We start from the raw sequence: 21,013 nt of genomic DNA, 5'->3' as shown, positions 1-21,013 counted from the left end.
TCTCACAGTCTCACTAACCTCATTCATCTGGGTTATTCAAGGCAGCCTCCTGTCTCCTATCTCCCCATGTTGGTAAGGCTTGATTCAGAACCATGCTGTTACTAGCTGGCCTTCCCTCAGCCTTGGCTGGGTTGAATTGCTGCTGCCCTGCTACTGTTAATGCTCAGCAGCTGTTGACCCTCACTGGCTGCCTCACCTCAGGCTTTTGCCTGGTACCTCGCTGCTACTTGCTGATTTGTCCTTCTCAGCGCTGGAGGTCGAGTTACCCTTTGTTGCTTGACAGCTGCTGACTGTGACCGGCTGGTTCACCACCTTGTGGCTTTCACCCATCCCTGCTGTCTCACCTTGCTGTTGCTGGCTGGCCTGCCCTCCTCAGCCCTGGCTGGGTGGACTTGCCTGCTTCTCATGTTGCTGAGAGCTGGCTCACCTTGACTCATGGCTTTCGCCTCACACCTTGCTGTTGCTGTCTGGTCTGCCCTCAACCATGTGTTGAGAAACGTGTTGGCTGCACCTTTGTTTTGTAAAAGTAAAACGCAGAATCTTCTGCCTCTGCCTCTCTCCCTCGTTGCCTCACCTTCCTCAGTATTCGGACCAGTCTGTTTTCCCACACTAAGAGAACTCGACCAATCAGAGTCTGCAGTGCACAGCAGATGCAGAATTATCAAGCTCTGATTGGTCCCCTCAGTCACCAGCCAGCGCTGGTCAGGGCCCTGTTCCCCAGTATGGTGTATTTCATGGTAAATCCGCCTCTGGTCAGACAACAATTTATTCAGCTGAGTACTGTCCTCCTAGTTGTGTGATTTTCCTGCTGTAAGCAGCAGACAGTAAACATGTCATAAATTAAGGAATTAAATATTAACCCTAGACGTTATCCTGAGGATTTGGCATGATTAGCTTTGATATACACAGGAATTGATTTTCACAAACTTTGCTCAACAGCTGTTCCTATCTTCAGTTTAGCCAAGGATTTTGTACAGAACTTTTAAATGATTGAAAAGTTAAAAATAGTCCAGTAAGACCCATAATCGACAATATACTTCCTATGTTACAGTGGTGACAGTACTTGAAGAATGCTTCATTGGCTGTAAAGTACTTTGGAACATCTTGAGTTTGAGAATATGTAATGTAAATGCAAGTCTTTTTATTGGCATCTGTTACCCTCACAAATCTATTTTGTCAGTAATTGCTCTGCATTTGGTTGGAACTGTTATTCTGTATGAGGAAAGTGGTTGTGGTATGCACAAACATTTAAAGAATTAAAAAGCTTACATATTGGGTCTTTCATGGAATCAAGATATCACTTAGCGATCAGTTAAATTTAGTAAACTGTCTCATCACCTTGGCACAGTTGGTAGCACACAGACATGTAGGGTGGTAGGTTTGAACCTCATTCTGGAACTTTAAACAAAAAACGATCAAAACTGGCACCTCAGTGCAATATCTTTGGATGTGCTGTCTTAAGGCCCAGTCTACTCACTCAGGATAAACTTAAAAGATCATGTGGCAGTATTTCACAGAAGAGTTGGGGGTTTATCCTCAATGCCCTGGCTAATATTCATCTCTCAATCAAGAAGGACCCTGAGAAGCACCGAGAATCAGAGGGACCTTGGTATATATGTACAGTGATCCCTTGGGAAAGCAGGATAAAGTGGTTAAGAATGCATATGGTATGCTTGCCTTTACTAGCTGAGGCACAGAGTTTAAGATCAGGGAGGTTATGCTGGAACTCTATAAAAATTGGTTAGGCCATGGCTAGAGTATAGTGAGGTTTTAGTCCAACCTATTTATTTGATAATGTACTCGCAAGCTTTCGGGTTAGCCCCTTCGTCAGGTGAATTCACCTGACGAAGGGGCTAACCCGAAAGCTTGCGAGTATATTATCAAATAAATAGGTTGGACTAAAACCTGGTGTTGTCAGACTTTTTACTGTGTTTACACCAGTCCAACGCCGGCATACCCACATCTAGAGTATAGTGTGCAGTTCTAGAACCCATATTACAGAAGGGGTTTGATAACACTGGAAAAGGTGCAGAGGAGATTTACCAGGATATTGCCTGGACTGGAGAGTATTAGTTCTGATGAGAGATTGGATAGACTGGGATTGTTTTCCTTGGAGCAGAGGAGACTAAAGAGGATATGTTTGAGCTGTATAAAATTATAAGGAGTGTAGAGTAAACATGAAGAAACTTTTCCCCTTGGTGGAGAGATCAGTGACTCAGGACATAGATCTAAAATAAGGGACACATGACTTAGAAGGAATGTTAGGAAAACCTTTTTCAGGCAAAGGGTGATGGGAATTTGGAACTCACTGCCTGAAAGGGTAATGAAGGCAGAGACCCTCATAACATGTAAGAAGTATTTAGGTGTGCACTTATGATGCCAAGTCATACAAGTGCTGGGAAATGGGATCAAGGTAATTAGGTGGTTTGTCTTTGACAGATGCAGCGGCGATGGGCTGAATGGTCTTTTACTGTGCTGTATACCTCTGTGACTGTGTAATATCATAGAAGAATCATAGAATCCTGACAGTGCAGAAGAGGTTATGTGGAGATGCTGGCGTTGGACTGGGGTAAGCACAGTAAGAAGTCTCACAATACCAGGTTAAAGTCCAACAGGTTTATTTGGTAGTACAAGCTTTTGGAGTGTCGCTTCAGGTGAGTAAAGAGTTGTGTTCACAAACAGGACATACATAGGCACAAACTCAATTTACAAGATAATGGTTGGAATGCAAATCTTTACAGGTAATCAAGTCTTTACAAGGCACTGACAATGTGAATGGAGAGAGGGTTAAGCGCAGGTTAAAGAGGTATGAATTGCCTCCAGGCAGGACAGTTAGTGAGATTTTGCAAGCCATGGGTGTTACAGATAATGTGACATGAACCCAAGATCCTGATTGAGGCTATCCTCGTGTGCGAAACTTGGCTATCAGTCTTTGCTTAGTGATTCTGCGTTGTCATGTGTCGTGAAGGCTGCCTTGGAGGAGGCAGAAGGAGGCCTTTCAATGCACCTAGTCTGCACCAACTTTTAGAGTATCTTAACCAGGCCATATCCCTGTAACCCCACATATTTACCCTGCTAATCCACTAACCTACACATTTTGAGACAGTAAGAGATAATTTAGCATAGCCAATCCACTTAACCTGCAAATCTTTGGACTGTGGGAGGAAACCGGAGCACCTGGAGGAAATCCACACGGACACGAAATAATGTGCAAACTCCACGTAGAGAGTCACCCAAGGTTGGAATTGAACTGGATCTCTGGCACTGTGAGGCACCAGTGCTAACCACTGTGCCATTGCAGAACCATTATCTGATCACTTACACATTTCTCTTAAGTGCTTGCTGCCAAGTTTCTTGTCGCAATGGCTTCACTGAAAAATACTTTGGCTGTTAACTGCTTTAGGATGTCCTATGTTCATAAAAGGCACTATATAAATGTTTTTTTTCTTTGTGGATGGCATTGTGGTTTGAAATTGGCAGCTAATCAATGACATAAATTTGCCATTAGGCCTATTGAGCTATCTTTTTAATTCCTCTGTTTTTGCTGTTTTTCTTAATGCACATTTCTAAAGTAAATATCCACCTCCCTTTTAAGTGTGCAAATCACTGTTTTTACCTGTAACTTTCTGGGACACAGTGTTCTATATCTTCATACTTTGCATGAAGCAGTGCTTTATAGATTGATCTGAAAACTGACTTTGCCCTAATTTTAATTCCAGGGAAGAGAGGCAAAATGTCAGCTTCCTTTTTCCCCATTCAAACTTGTTAATGAACTCAGTTAATTATTGTCACTGTTTTCATGATGCTCCTTAAAACCAAATTCATAAGCCTGGTTTATTATTCATAACAATCAAAATTGTCTGCTTCCATGTTTGTGCTGATAGTTCTGGCTAACTGCACAACGAAGCAAAAACTGCTGTGAATGATGTTAGCTTGAACATGTGCTTTTGATAGCTGCTCAGTGCACTCTTTCCATTCAATCTATATACAAATTAAAATGTTACTGTAATTGTTTTCACTTGATGGCCATAAATACCAAACCACAAAATAGCAAAAGCTAACGCTTGAGCAATAAGAAGAACAAAACAAGGGCAGGAAAAAGGACTTGTGAATAAGATTAGGGAGAATCCTAAAATATTCTATAAATCCATTAAGGAGAAGAGATTGGGCTGGCACGGTGATTAGCAGCACTGCCTCACACTCCAAGTGACCCAGGTTCAATTTCTCGACCCAGGTTCACACTTTCTTTTGTGTCTGCATGGATTTTCTTCGGGTGGTCCGGTTACCTCCCACACTCCAGAGATGTACAGTTAGGTGGATAGGCCTTGCTAAATTGCCCCTTCATGCCCCAGGATGTGTAAATTAGATGGGATTAGCCAAGGTATGTGTATGGGATTACAGGGATAAGGTGGGGGAGATATCCTGTGTAAAATATTCTCTGAAAGTTCATGCAGGCTCGATGGGCCAAATGACCTCTTCTGAACTGTAGGGATTCTATGATTAACCAGGGAAAGAATAGGACCCATTAGAGACCAGGGTGTCAATCTGTGTGTGAAGCTGCAGGGCGTTGGAAGGATATTCAATGAACATTTCTCATTGGCCTTCAGTCAGAAAAAGGAGAACATAGGTACAAAGTTCAAGAAAAAGGACTGTGAGGACCTTGTGCAATTTGATTTAGGAGGTATTAGAGGCTTTGATGGGCTTGGACAAATCCCCAGAACAGGATAAATTGCATTCCAGACCGCTGTGGGAGGCAAGGCAGGAAATTGCAGGTGTATCAACACACATTTTTAATTCCTCTGTGGCCTTGGGTGAAGTACCAGAGGACTGCAGGGTGGCTAATTTAGTTCCACTTTTCAAGAAGGGAGGAAGCGATGAACCAGGGAATTGCAGACCTGTCAGTCTCACGTCAGTGTAGGGAAACTGTTGGTGAAAATTCTAAAGGAGAAAATTAACACCACTTGGAAAAGAATGAGTTGATTTCAGGATAGTCAGCAATGCTTTATCAGAGGGAGATCATGTCTAACAAATTAGGTTGAATTTTTTGAAAAGTTGATGGAGTGTGTGGATGAGTGAAGTACAGTTGATGTAGTTTATATGGATTTTAACAAAGTCTCCACAAGGGAGAATTATTGAGAAGATTGCAGCACTTTGAATTCCGGGCAACCTGGTGAAATAGTTCAGAAATTAGCTTAGTAACGGGCTGATGTGGTGAGTCTGGCATTGGACTGGGGTAAGCACAGTAAGAAGTCTCTCAAACACCATGTTAAAGTCCAACAGGTTTATTTGGCAGCATAAGCTTTCGGAGTCTCGCTCCTTCATCAGGTGAGTGAGGACTTGTGTTCACAAACAGGGCATTTACAGACACAAACACAATAATGAGATAATGGTTGGAATGCAAGTCTTTATAGGTAATCAAGCCTTAAAGGTACAAACAATGTGAGTGGAGAGAGGGCCAAGCACAAGTTAAGGAGGTGCGTATTGTCTCCAGCCAGGACATTAGTGAGATTTTGCAAGCCCAGGCAAGTCAAGGGGGTTATAAATAGTGTGACATGAACCCAAGATCCCGGTTGAGGCCGTCCTTGTGTGCAGAACTTGGCTATAGTTTCTGCTCAATGATTCTGCGTCATGAAGGCTGCCTTGGAGAACGCTTACCCAAAGATCAGAGGCTGAATGCACGTGACTGCTGAAGTGTTCCCCCGACTGGAAGGGAACACTCCTGCATGGTGATTGTTAAGCTGTGTTCATTCATCCGTTGTCATAGCGTCTGCATAGTTCACTGATGTACCATGCCTCGGGACACCCTTTCCTGCAGCATATCAGGTAGACAACGTTGGTCGAATCACAAGAGTATGTACTGTGTACCTGGTGGATGGTGTTCTCACGTGAGATGATGGCATCTGTGTCAATGATCTGGCACGTCTTGCAGAGGTTGCTGAGGTGTCGTGGTCACTGTTCTCCTGAAGGCTGAGTGGTTTGCTGTGAATAATGGTCAGTTTGAGATTGTGTGGCTGTTTGAAGGCAAGAATTGGGGTATGGGGGTGGCCTTGGCGAGATGTTCATCTTCGTGGATGATACGTTGAAGGCTCCAGAGAAGATGTCGTAGCTTCTCCGCTCCGGAGGAATACTGGATGACAAAGGGTACTCTGTCCACCGTGTCCAGTGTTTATCTTCTAAGGAGGTTGGTGCGGTTTTTCGCCGTGCCATGTTGGAACTGTCGATTGATGAGTCGAGCGCCATAATCCTGTTCTTCTGAGGGCATCTTTCAGCGTTTGCAGGTATCTGTTGCCACCCTCCTCATCTGAGGGCTTGTCCATAGGGGATGGCTTCTTTAACGTGTTTCGGATGGAAGCTGGAGAAATGGAGCATCATGAGGTTATCCGTGCGGTACAGTGTAGTGCTGAGGTGACCGTCCTTGATGGAGATGCGTGTGTCCAAGAGTGCAACTGATTTCAGAGAGTAGTCCATGGTGAGTCTGATGGTGGGATGGAACTTGTTGATGTCATCATTTAGATGTTTCAATGATTATTTACCATGAGTTCAAAGGAAGAAAATGTCATCGATGTATTTAATGTATAGCATAGGTTGAAGGTCATGTGTGGTGAAGAGATCTTGTTCGAACTTGTGCATAAAGATTTTGGTATATTGAGATGCAAATTTGATCCCCGTGACTTCTGTGCGTCTGGATGAAGAACTGGTTGTTGAAGGTGAAGACATTGTCGTCCAGGATGAAACGGAGGAGTTGTAGAATTGCATCTGGAGATTGGCAGTTGTCGGTGTTGAGTACTGAGGCAGTTGCATCAATGCCATCATCATGGGGGTGTGCTGGTATAGTGTGCCAAGACAAGGAGTGCCCCTAGTTCAACTGCTCCATGCGTGCTGAGTTTCTGTAGGAAGTCCATAGTGTCGCAACAGAAGCTGGGGGTTCTTTGTACAATAGGTTTCAGGATGCCCTCGATGTAGCCAGAGAGGTTCTCACAAAGGGTCCCATTGCCTGAAATGATGGGACAACCTGGCCTTGTGTATCTTTAAGACTTATGTACCTTTCAGACTTGATTACCCGTAAAGACTCACATTCCAACCATTATATTGTAAATTGAGTTTGTGTCAGTAAGTCCTGCCCTGGTTTAATCTAACAAAATGCATGACCTCTCATTTGTCTAAATTAAAGTCCATCTGCCATTCGCCAGCCCACTGGCCCAATTGATCAAGATCCTGCTGCAATTGAAGGTAACCTTCCTCACAGTTCACCATGCCACCAATCTTGGTGTCATCTGCAAAACTTATTAACCATGTCCCTTATATTCTCATTCAAATCATTAATATAAATGATAAATAACAGTAGGCCCATTGCTGATCCCTGAGGCACACCACTGGTCACAGGCTTCCAGTTTTAAAAACAACTCTCTACAACTACCCTCTGACTTCTGTCAAGAAGCCAATTTTACATCTATTTAGATACCTCATCCTGGATCCCCTGAGATTTAAATTTATGCAGCAACCTACCATGCGGTACCTTGTCAAAGAGATGATGCACTTTGAAAGAAGAAACAAGAAGAGGGCTTATTTAATGAATGGCAGGTCGCTGGGAAGTTCAGAGGATCAGATGGATCTTGGAGTATGTGTTCGCAATCCCTGAAGGTGGCAGAACATGTGAATAGGGCCGTTAAGAAGGCATGTGGGACGCTTGTTTTTATCAGTCGTGGCATAGAGTATAAGAGCAAGGTGGTTATGTTGAAGCTGTACAGAATATTGGTTAGGCCACAGTTGGAGTATTGTGTGCAGTTCTAGTCACCTCGCTATAGGGAGGATGTGATTGTACTGGAGGGAGTGTGTACGAGGTTCACCAGGATGTTGCCTGGGATGGAGCATTTGAGCTATAAGGAGAGACTGGATTGACTGATTGTATTCTTTACATTAGTGTGACTTCAGTGGTTGTTATTATCTTTGCAGACTCAATGGCCCGAAGGGCTGTATGATTCTGACTGTATGACAATCCTCAAAAAAGCTGGCAACTCAAAATGGCCCTGAAAATAAGCAGTTGTAATAATTGGCATTTTTAATTTAAGCTTTGGATTCATTCAATTATTTTACCTGCTTTGGAAAGAAAACAAATCCTAAGTGCATGAAATTTTGAAGAGAAATTTATGTTGGATGAAAAAAAGCAATGTTAGTGCTTTTTTAGGAAGGGTGGAAGAATGCTGCCTTCAAGTATTACATTCTTAAGATGGAAAATGATGTTCTGGCTAATTTTAAGCATGTTTGTGCTAATTCACAGACTTTTAATCCTGAAAATCCTAATGTTAATTTATTGTTTCTGCTTGCTGAGTTGAACTTGGTGCTCATATTCCACACCCTAACCTATGCAAGCTGACAATCTTCCCTCTCTCCTCAGTTTCAAATTTAAACTGCTACTCTTCACCCTGCAAACTCAGTTCAAATTATTTTTACTCTTCCACTCTGTCCATACTTAATGCTAACACTCTCCTTTCACTTCTAAATGCATGTTGACACACTCCCCCCATTCTTCTGTTAATGTTGACACACTCCTTCATCCTGTGCAAAAGTGCTGCACCGTCATCAATTCCTCATTCCAATTCTGCATTTTCTTTTTCTTTTTCTTCCTCTCCTAATAAATAAAACTGATATAACTGAATGGTAGAACAGGCTTGATCTGACAAGTAGTTAATTTGATGATTGAATTCCTGCTCTGGTTCCCATTTAATTTCTGCCCTTTCTGTCCCCTCTCCTCAATCCCTATTCCTCAATCTCAAATCTATATGAGCCTGAGCACTGTCACTGATGGAGTGGACCTACACTTGTACTTTCAATGCAGTTCTTCCACTAAAGAATTGGATACTTACCAACTTATATTTCAGGCTGATATTGCCATTCTTGTGTGAATTCCTATCAGTAGTGTAGCAGGCGTAATTGGTATTAAGAGGAGGGAACCACGGTCCAATCATTAGGCAGATTTGGGTAAGAAAGACACTGAGATTACAGGGGCTTGACCTATAATTATTTTGGTCAAAAATTCTAAGGGGTTTCCACAATTGCTGTCAACATTGATGATTATTATGAACACAGGTATTCTCATCTGCGTACCTGTATATTTCATATCTATTCCCTTCAAGTAATGGCGGGGTGGCTTTTATTTTGGGGGTGGGGGGGGGGCGGCAGGGTAGAATGTTCTTTCAAATACTCCTACCAGCACTTTCCATCCTTTCTTGTTTGTTAGCTCTACTCATAGTGATTGTATCTGCCAATTGCACTAGTTTTGATTATTTCCTTTCATGGATGTACAGCCAATTAAAATTCATTTTTGACAATTCACCCAGTCCTCACTTTGAGTTTGAAATGTACTTTTTATTTTTATGTACAATTCTTGCTATCTAATCAGTCATTGAACTTGTAGCCCACTTTCATTATTAAATCTGTCATCTCTGACTATAGGTGGGCATAGGTATCATCATTACTGGAACTATGAAGCATTTGTACAGTGCCTTTAATTTAGAGTGCCTTTAACGTAAAAGACATTATGTTCTGGGACATTTTGCAGGTAAAGTTGTTGTTTTAGAGTGATAGACATTTGATATAATATGATAATGATGGTCACAAAAGCTTCCACCAATGCCCTATACTTATAAGAAGTACTCCTATCAAAGCTAGCGGGTTTGCTTTATTTTGTGATCATTGACTGATTAACAGTTGCAAATGTTACTATTATGTAATGCCTTGAAGGAAGGACAATCCATGGGAGTGTTTTCTAAAGGTTGAAATAGTTCAAAACAGAAACCTCATTTGTCTCTATTACGCATGTCCCTACCATTGGATTAAACTACTCAAGAATATTCTCTCTGTATCTACCTGCATATGCAAAATCCCATAAAATTGAAATGTTAAAACATGCTAATGGTTCATAGAAGTGTACTGTATGTATTAAAGACACTTGTGATGGTGTCTGTTTTTGACGTCATTGACGTGTTAAGATCTTTTCCATTCCTTCATCAACTTTTTGGTTTTGGGAATTTTCAATTTATATCTTAAGATCTGAAGTGAAGGGCCATTTGATCCAAACTCCACCCCTCCACTCACTACCATTATACTAAGGTCATCCAAAATGTAGCATCACCAAACTGGATGTTGTGGACTTTGAAGCACAGTCCAATTTGTACTTGTATTTTTTGATCGTTCGTTTGTCCCGTTTTAATTTGCTGGCTTGGGGGGAGGAGGGGGTGGTTTGCAAGGCTCCTTTGTCTCATTGGTGCATAAAATTAAAACGAGAACACACAAAACTGTTTGCATCGGCAACTTGAGACAAATACAAGAATTTTAAACCTTGTATATGGTCACTATGCATCCCAAGTGACAGTGTACTCAACTGCATTCAGCCACGCACCAATGGCACCTGAAAAATTAGTAAAAAGTCTGACAACACCAGGTTTTAGTCCAACCTATTTATTTGATAATATTCTCACTAGCTTTCGAGGGGACAGCCTCTTCGTCAGGTGAATGGAGAGTTCTGGCTCTCCATTCACCTGACGAAGAGGCTGTCCCCTCGAAAGCTAGTGAGAATATTATCAAATAAATAGGTTGGACTAAAACCTGGTGTTGTCAGACTTTTTACTGTGTTTATGCCAGTCCAACGCCGGCATACCCACAACCTGAAAAATTACCCATTTCTTTGATTTGGTGAAGAAGTTGAACACCATCATTTAAAATACATAACGTAAGAGAAAGAAGCAGACTATATAGCCCCTCAAGCTTGCTGAAGCAGACAATGATTCAACTCCACTTTCCCACCCTAATCCCATATCCCTTGATTCCCCCAGTGATAAGAGTGGTTATTACCCCTGAGAATGCAGCATGCAGTAGAATTGGACACATCCCTACCGCAAGAACTCAATTCGCAGGCAGGAAAGCAGCTATCCCCTGATGCAGGCTCAGAAGGGTGGCAATTTGTTGATGAGGCAAAAAGTTGACCACTGATTGGGCCTGTGTCTCCCGATTGTGTGGTGCCCCTCATCAGTTATAATACAAGCCACGTTCTTTCCAAGTGGATAACACTGGTTCTATTAGAATCTCATTGAGCAATTTGAATAATAGAATTAGGGGAGTTTTCATTCAGGGGGTAAAACCATGGGCTGGCAGTATGCTTCAAGGCATAACATCTGAAAAACAAGGTCACACTTCTCCTGGAGCAATACAGGAAACAAATTTATATGGACCAGTACCTGGGACTTGGACCAGTACCTGGGACTTTGATGTTGTGGCCATTTCAGAGACTTGGATAGAGCAGGGTCAGGAATGGATGTTGCAGGTCCCGGGGTACAAATGCTTTAGTCGGAGTAGAGAAGGAGGTAGAAGGGGGGGTGGGGTAGCATTATTGGTCAAGGACTGTATCACAGTGTCAGAGAGGAACTTTGATGAGGACTTGTCAGTTGAGGTAGTATGGGCGGAGATTAGAAATAGGAGAGGAGAGGTCACCCTGTTGGGAGTCTTTTATAGACCTCCAAAAAGTTCTAGAGAGGTTGAGGAAAGGATTGCGGAGACGATCCTTGTTAGGAGTGAAAGTAATAGGGTAATTGTTATGGGGGACTTTAACTTTACTCATGTTGATTGGAATTGCTATAGCTCTAGCTCGTTAGAGGGGTCAGTTTTTGTTCAAAATGTGCAGGAAGGTTTTTTGACTCAGTATGTAGATAGGCCGACTAGATGTGAGGCTATATTGGATTTGGTGCTGGGTAATGAGCCAGACCAGGTGCTAGACTTGGAAGTTGGTGTGCATTTTGGGGATAGTGACCACAATTCGATTACGTTCACCTTAGTGATGGAAAGGGATAGGCATGAACCTCGGGTCAGTAGTTTCAGCTGGGGGAAGGGTAATTATGAGGCTATTAGGAGAGAATTAGGAAGCATTGGTTGGACTAGGAGATTACAGGGACTGGGAACGTCCGAGATGTGGAGATTTTTCAAGGAGCGGCTACTGCGGGTCTGTGATAGGTATATCCCTGTCAGGCAAGGAGGATTTGGTAGGCCCAGGGAACCGTGGTGCACTAAAAAAGTTGATTCGTTGGTTAGGAAGAAAAAGGAGGCTTATGTTCGGATGAGGCTTGAGGGCTCAGGTAGTGCATTAGAAAGTTTTAGATTGGCTAGGAGGGAGTTGAAGAGGGAGTTAAGAAGGGCTAAAAGAGGACATGAGATGACTTTGGCTGATAAGATTAAGGAGAACCCTAAGGCGTTTTACAGGTATGTCAAGAACAGAAGGTTGGTTAGGGCAAGATTAGGGCCAGTTACAGACAGTAGAGGGAAGTTGTGTGTGGAACCGGAGGAGATTGGAGAGGCGTTGAACCAATATTTCTCTTCGGTGTTCACGCAAGGGGACATGAATGTAGCTGAGGAGGACACTGGGGTGCAGGGGTGTAAAATAGATAGTATTGCAGTTGATACGGGGGATGTGCTGGATATTTTAGAGGGTTTGAAAATAGATAAGTCCCCTGGTCCGGATGGGATTTACCCTAGGATTCTCTGGGAGGCAAGAGAGGTGATTGCGGAGCCTCTGGCTCTGATCTTCAGGTCGTCGTTGGTCTCTGGTATAGTACCAGAAGATTGGAGGACAGCAAATGTTGTCCCATTGTTTAAGAAGGGGAGAAGAGACTTCCCTGGGAATTATAGACCGGTGAGTCTTACTTCTGTGGTGGGTAAGGTTTTGGAAAGGATTATTAGAGACAGGATTTATAGTTATTTGGAGAGTAATGAATTGATTAGAGACAGTCAGCATGGTTTTGTAGCGGGTAGGTCGTGCCTTACTAACCTTATCGAGTTCTTTGAGAAAGTGACCAAAGAGGTGGATAGGGGTAAGGCAGTTGACGTGGTGTATATGGATTTTAGTAAGGTGTTTGATAAGGTTCACCATGGTAGGCTTCTGCAGAAAATGCAGATGTATGGGATTGGGGGTGATCTAGGTAATTGGATCAGGAATTGGCTAGCAGATAGGAGACAGAGGGTGGTGGTTGATGGTAAATATTCGTCATGGAGTTCGGTTACGAGTGGTGTGCCTCAGGGATCTGTTTTGGGGCCACTGCTGTTTGTAATTTTTATTAATGATCTGGATGAGGGTATAGTTGGGTGGATTAGTAAGTTTGCTGATGACACCAAAGTCGGAGGTGTGGTAGATTGTGAGGAAGGGTGTCATAGTTTGCAGGGTGACTTAGAAAGGTTGCAGAGCTGGGCCGCGAGGTGGCGGATGGAGTTTAATGCGGAGAAGTGTGAGGTAATTCATTTTGGTAGGAATAACAGATGTGTTGAGTATAGGGCTAACGGGAGGACTTTGAATAGTGTGGAGGAGCAGAGGGATCTAGGTATATGTGTACATAGATCCCTGAAAGTTGGGAATCAAGTAGATAAGGTTGTTAAGAAGGCATACGGTGTCTTGGCGTTTATTGGTAGGGGGATTGAATTTAGGAGTCGCAGCGTCATGATGCAACTGTACACAACTCTGGTGCGGCCGCACTTGGAGTATTGTGTGCAGTTCTGGTCCCCACATTACAGGAAGGATGTAGAGGCTTTGGAGAGGGTGCAGAGGAGATTTACCAGGATGTTGCCTGGTATGGAGGGGAGATCCTATGAGGAGAGACTGAGAGATTTGGGGTTGTTTTCGCTGGAAAGAAGACGGCTAAGAGGGGACCTTATTGAAACATATAAGATGATTAGAGGTTTAGACAGGGTAGATAGTGATAGCCTTTTTCCTAGGATGGAGAAAGCTAGCACGAGGGGGCACGACTTTAAATTAAGGGGGGGTATTTATAGGACTGATGTCAGGGGTAGGTTCTTTACCCAGAGGGTGGTGAGGGACTGGAATGCCCTGCCAGCTGCAGTTGTAAATGCGCCTAGTTTGGGGGCGTTTAAGAGATCTGTGGATAGGTTTATGGACGAAATGGGATTGGTTAGATTAGTGGGTTAGTGTTGTTTTTTTTTAAAAGCTGGTCGGCGCAACATCGTGGGCCGAAGGGCCTGTTCTGCGCTGTTATGTTCTATGTTCTATGGTGCCTTTCAAGACTACTGGATTTTTCAAAGCATTTTACAGCCACAAAGTACTCTTTAAAGTTTTATTTACTTCAGTAATGTAGGAAATACAGCAGCCAACTTGTGAACGACACAAATAGCAATGTGGTAAACTATGTTTTTCCTTCAACATTACATTGACCAGGACACTAGGGGTAACTCCCCTGCTGTTCTAATGGGATCTTTTAACCCACCTTGCAGGGCAGATGATGACTCATCCAAAAGACAGAAGTTGAAATGCAGTGCTTTCCATACATGTATAGCAGGTCCGTCAACTCTACTTGGAAAGATTCTATTGGTTTCTCATTAGCAGATTGCGTCATTAATCAATCTCAGTGTCACCCTGTTACCAAAGCTTTCTGGAATAATGCACTCATCCATATATTCTCACTTTATACCAGTCCATATCCCTGAATGAGTTCTAGAATTTAATTTGATTGTCCATGACAAAATTTGTGATCCAATTGTTTTCTGAATCAGTGACGATCTTTTGAATTTGATTTAGCACATTCCATGCATGCTGCAACTGGGGTTTATTTGAGAGGAATTGAATTTGCAAAGCAGAGAAATTATTTTAGACTTGTACCAAATTCTTGTGATCTACACTTGGATTACTATGTTCAATTTTGATTTCCATATTATAAAACAGATTAAAAGACGCTGAGAAATTGCAAAAAAGATCCACAAGTATGAATATAGAACTGAGTATTTATACTTAATAATTAAGTATTACGCAAGGATAGAAATTGCGAAGAAGTTCAACTAAATGCAATGGAAAATTCAGGAGGAATCTTAACCAGAATGGAAAGAAAGTGGAAATCACTACCTCAAGGAGTAGTTGAGGCAAACAGCATAGGTGCGTTCAAGGGGAAGTTCAGAATGCACATGGACAAAGGGATAGAAGAATATATTTATTGACCAGGAGGAAGAGGGGCTGGAAGAGGTTTGTGTGGAGCGCATGTGTTGAATGGCCTATTTCTGTTGAGGACTCTAATAAAGCAAGCGATTGGCTTAGAGGTTGGTTGTTGCTTTACATATCTGTGTTGTTCTGAATGAATGCAGTGTTAATTTTATCCCTCAACTGCCATAACCCTTCTGTTAATCCTTTTATTTAAACTGGGAAATGTTTTTATTTCTAATGGTGACATTTCTGTCTACCTAGTTATTCTTTTAAGCCATCCCTTCAATTGCTTGCATGTTGTTTCATCAAATTCTACATTCTTTGTATGTCAATTTATCTAAATCTACCCAAACAGTACTCAAATTTGTGCACAATTTCTCTTAGTGTTGCATGATTTAAGCAAAGTCTACAAAGCTGAATTTCTACAAGATTTGCCTGAGCCCACTAGGAAAGCCAAAAACTGCAGGTTATTAATTAAACATTAGTATATGAATTATTCAGTGCTAACCAATTGCAGATAAGATTCCCAAGGGCTGAGCGCAAGGTTCCATAGAATTTTTCATGGTCATTTAACTATCAACTCTTGTTAAGATAAATATTCACCCAAGTCTATTTTTTAACTATTAACTCTTGTTAATATAAATATTCACTCAGGTCCATTTCAAAAGACATAATTAATGCAATTTACCTGCAGGTATCTGCAATTCTTTGAAGGGCAAGGGAGCAAAGGAACTTCTTATATTTATCTTGTCCATGGCTTATTAATGCTGTTCTTCTACATTGTAGATTAAGCTCTGAAGTAAATAACCAGTTTGTTTTTGTATTATCTTAGAATTTCAAAGACTTGGATCATGTCCCCTCATATTCATCATCCTAATAGAAGCAATTTATAGGTATGTCAGTCTGTTGTGACTTTTGTATTTATAGGACTGGTTTCAGGTGAGTGGAGCCACATGCACCTGCCAGTACTGATTTTTCAACCAACACCTTCATTCTTTAGGTGAATGTTTGGAACTGGTTGGCCCCGGGGCATCTCCTACAATCCATGAAAAGTGAATGTATGTTGCTACCAGAACAAGGGAGCTCAGCAAGTTTCTATTAATGATGGCATGGGCTGAAGTGCTTAAATCCAAAAGATGTTTGAATTCACAGCTTTGACTTTGAATCTTGAAATTAGCCAACCAAAGATGAAGATGAAATGTGTTTTTGCGTACTTTATAACTTCCAGAATAATTAGCCAGTGGTACATTTCCATGCTTACAAGAAGGAAGAAGTCAAATGCATGTGAATAAAAGCAAGACATTCAGCCTCTCAAATCTGTTCTTCCATTAATTTAAAATTAGAGTAATGCAGCACTGAAGGATGCCATTTGATTCCTCATATCTGTACCATTTGGGTTAGGGTTGGATTGCCCTCACCACATTTACTTTGTTTTATCCATTATTGCTTGATATCCTTACCAAAAAAATCTCCATTTTGAAAATTTGACCTAGCCCCACAGTTTCTGAAAAGGAGAGTGTACCAGACTTCCAATACCCTTTAAAAGTACTTTCTACTTTCACTCCTAAATAACCTTGCTCTAGTTTTAAGATTCTTGTTCTGATTTCTGATTTGATTTATTATTGTCACATCTGTTAGTATACAGTGAAGACTATTGTTTTTGCGCACTCTTCAGAAAAAGCATACCATACATACAGAAGGAGAGACTGCAGAATTGGATCTTAGTCATAGCTAGGGTGTAGAGAAAGATCAACTTAATGCGAGGTAGGTTCATTCAAAAGTCTGATGGCAGCAGGGAAGAAGCTGTTCTTGAGTCAGTTGGTACATATCCTCAGACTTTTATATTTTTTGCCGGTGGAAGAGAGTATGTCTCGGGTCCATGGGATCCTTAATTATGCTGGCTGCTTTTCCAAGGCAGTGGGAGGTTTGTTTGAGTGATGGACTGGGCTTCGTTCGTGATTCTTTGTAGCTTCTTGTGGTCTTGGACAGAGCAGGAGCCATACCAAGCTACAATACACCCACAAGGAATGTGTTGAATGGTGCATCTGTAAAAGTTGGTGAGAGTCAGAGTGGACATGCTAAATTTCCTTAGTCTTCTGAGAAAGTAGAGGCACTCATGGACTTTATTAATATTAGCATTGGCATGGAGAGACCAGGACAGGTTGTTGGTGATCTGGACACCTTAAAAACTGAAGCTCTCGACTATTTCTACTTCGTTCCCATTGATGTAGACAGGGGCATGTCCTTTACTACACTTCCTGAAATCTCCTTCATTTTGTTGACATTGAGGGAGAAATTATTGTCATCGCACCAGTTCACTAGATTCTCTATCTGTTTCCTGTACTCTGTCTCATCATTGTTTGAGATCCAATCCACTACAGTGGTATCATCAGCACACTTGGAAATCGAGTTGGAAGGGAATTTGGCCACTCAGTCTTAAGTTTATAAGGGGTATAGTAAGGGGCTGAGGACACAGCTGTGTGGGGCACCAATGTTGAGAATGATCGTAGAGGAGGTGTTGTTGCCTATCCTTACTGATTGCGGTCTGCGGGTTAGGAAGTTCAGGATCCAGTCACAGAGGGAGGAGCCAAGCCCCAGGCCATGCAGTTTGGAGATGAGTTTTGTAGCAATAATGATGTTGAAGGCTGAGCTGTAGTCAATAAATAGGAGTCTGACATGGATGTCTTTGCTATCTAGATGCTCCAGGCTTGAGTGCAGGGCCAAGGAAATGGCGTCTCCTGCAGCAGTAGGTGAACTGTAGTGGATACAGGCAATCTGGGAGGCCAGAATTGATTCGCATCATGACTAACCATCATGAAGCACTTCATAATGATAGCCGTCAGAGCCACCAGGCGATCGTCATTAAGGCACACTGACTGGCTTTTCTTTGGTACTGGTATGATAGTCAGGATCTATCCATGGTGGATTTTGCCATCATGGGAAGTAGTTTCTCTGTGTTTACCCCATCAAATTTCTTTATTATTTAAAAACATCTGTGTTGGATCAATCCTTAAGCTTCTGAACTCTAGGGTGCACAAACCTAGTGAACAGATGGAGTCTAACCAAGAAATCGTACAACCAAAACATCACTTCCTTAGAATGCATTTCAACCCTCTTCAGGTGAAGACCACTGTTCCAAAAGATATTTGGTCGCTTTTTGTAGCTCTGCACATGGACACCCAAATCCTTTGCTCTTAATATCTACCTTTAAATCATGAAACAAAGGAAGCTTTTTAATCCAGGAGTGTTCAAGGACTAGTTATTTCATACCTTTGAGCCAATAGAGGCACATTTTAATCCACATTCTCATTAGTTTGCTTATCTCTCAAATTGCAGAAAGTAGGTGGGTTTTGGTATTCAAATGTATCCTTTAATGAGGTCAAATTGCGAAGAGCTGCTTTTTCCAAACATGGCTTTCAAAATTCAATTTATTAGTAAAAGAAATGAGCACAGGACTGAATTGACCAGATTCATCAGTTGGCTTCAAGGGAGGTGGTGGCCTTGCAGACTAATAATCCAGTGACCGCGGCAACCAGATTTTGACTCTCACTATAGCAGATGATGAAATTTGAATTCAATAAAAGCTGGAATTAGAAGCCTGATTGGCAGCTATCTTAAAAACCCATCTGGTTCACTGATGTCTTTAGGGAAGAAAATCTACCTTCTCTACATGTGACTCCAGACCTATAGCAGTGTGGCTGACTTTTAAATGTCTTCTGAAATGGCCACTTAGTTCAAGGTTCAAGGGTGAGCCAGCAATGCCCACATTCCATGAATGAATAAAATAAAATTGTCATGGCTCTTTGGCTGGAAATGGCCACATTCCTGTTTGGCCATTCCTGTATCTCTGGTGGGGGAGAGGACGGGAATTATTGGTTCTATTGTATGTGTTAGGTTGGAATAATGCAATAGAAATGTATTGCATAAAAGTCAGTGCATCATGGTTGCAAATTTGTTAAAGTATTCCTTTTCATTCTATTTCAATATTTTTGTTCCTATCTGCCTCTCTATTTTTTTTGTACCCAGTTATTTTTCCTTTTTAAATGTGCCCTCTGCTAGAAAGTACCCATATTTCCACAATAACCAATCTCCAATAATTACAGCCTAAATGATGCAGATCTAAACATGGATAGAAAATAATTTGATCATTTTTGGCACCACTCCAATCTCCATGCAGTTCTTGTCTGGTATTTAAACAAACCTGACAATTGGCAACAAAAACAGAAAATGCTGGAAAAGCTCAGCAGGTCTGACAGCATATGTGGAGAGAGAATAGAGCCAATATTTTGAGTCTGGATGGCCCTTCATCAGAGCTCTGATGAAGAGTCATCCAGACTTGAAATGCTGACTCTATTCTCTCTCCACAGATGCTGTCAGAACTGCTGTGTTTTTCCAGCATTTTCTGTTTTTGTTTCAAATTCCAGCATCCACAGTATTTTGCCTTTTTTTGACAACTGGCAAAGCACTTTTAAGTGTTGAATCAGGCTGTTAGTTTTTTCCTCAGGCCAGAACTGGATAATGGAAATAGTTCTATAGAACAGCAGGAATAAGACTGAATCTTGATTACTGGAAAGCGCCATTGTCATGATCTATAACCTTGTGTTACCATATAGGAATAAAATTAGAAACCGGCCCAGGAGTTCATGTGCAATTACTGAAGACTCAATCTTTCTCCAGTTTTGTAGTTATCAAAATTGCCATGTAGATAGAAATGTATTATTAAAAATGTATAACTAAAAAGTTGATCAAGCATAGCGTAATCAACCAGAGCATTAAGAAAAACATTGAGGAAAATAGTAAGAACATTGAGGGAAATATGTAGGAGCCATACACTATCAGAGGAGCTGACTTCCAGATAGCACCTTATGCTGAGACTCCCATTTAGTTTCTCAAGTGGATGCAAAATATCACATGGCACTGCTCCAAAGAAGAACGTGGAGTTCTAACTGTCCTGATCGATATTTATCTCTTAACCAAATCACTTTCTTAAAGAACAAATCTGGTCATTATCATTTTGGTGATTGTGAGATATTTCTGTGTATAAACTGACTTCCAGGTGTTCACCTAGCTGCACTTCAAATCTACTTTGTGAAATCCTTTGGGATGCCATGAGTATTGTGGAAATTACATAGTATTACAAAATGTAGAAACAGGCCATTCAGCCCTACTGGGTTATGCTGGTATTTAGATACCACTTAAGTCTTCTGTCATTCTGTCTGCCTCATTTCATCCCCTCAGCATAAATTTCTATTCCATTTTCCCCTGTATACCTGCCCATATTCCTTTTTGAAAGCATCTGAGTTATTTGCCTTAACCATTTCTGATGGTAGTGAGTTCCGCGCTCTCTGAATAAAGAAATTTTCCCTATTTTGCTATTAGTTTATGGACCCTAGTTTGGATTCTCCACAAGTGAAAACATCCCCTCAATATCTATCCTGTTAATCTATTCATTATTTTAAAGACCTCGATTACATCATATTTTCTTGAAAATATCCCCAAATATTCAATCTTTTCCAACAGCTGGAATCTTAGTTCTGGAATCATATTTATCATTTTTGGGGAACTTTCTCCAGAACTTCTATCCCACTTTAACATATGGAAACCATAAACCATGGTACTCTATGTACAAACTAACCAGGTTGCTCTGCAAGTTTGACATCATGATTTTGAATTCTATACCCCTAGAAATAAGTCCTAGTGCTTTATTAGCATTACTAGTTGCTTTGCTGACCTGAAATTCTGTGTTTAATGTTTTATTTGCCTATATCTCCAGATCCCTTTGTTCTTCAAACCCATTCAGTTTCTTATTTTCTCGGGTGTACTGATTGCTACAGACAGAAGGGAAGCTAATTTAAACAGCACTAATTTCTTCCCTCGCCACCCATCTGTAAACAGAAAGGTGGTTTGATTTGCTGCTCCCTTTATAAGTGGTGGCATATTTCCCAACTGATTAGTTTTGATGTGATCCATTCTCTGTGCACAACCCCTCAGCAAACTTGAGATAGGATGAATTTAAAGAGTTAGTTTATTTGCGCACATACTCAAAAT

The 21,013-nt window shown here is 41.5% G+C and overlaps 1 protein-coding gene across 6 annotated transcripts in view; it reads left to right on the top strand.

Moving 5' to 3' along the window:
• The window catches only part of yaf2 (YY1 associated factor 2), a 186,306-nt gene that overhangs the window by 61,951 nt on the left and 103,342 nt on the right, over positions 1-21,013 (top strand). The window lies entirely within an intron of this gene.

The sequence above is a fragment of the Carcharhinus amblyrhynchos genome, chromosome 6 (assembly GCF_965287045.1).
Source record: "Carcharhinus amblyrhynchos chromosome 6, sCarAmb.v2.hapA, whole genome shotgun sequence".
NCBI classification, from domain to species: Eukaryota; Metazoa; Chordata; class Chondrichthyes; order Carcharhiniformes; family Carcharhinidae; genus Carcharhinus; species Carcharhinus amblyrhynchos.
Note: the sequence above shows the minus strand (reverse complement) of the source record. Positions and strands in the feature narration are given on the sequence as shown.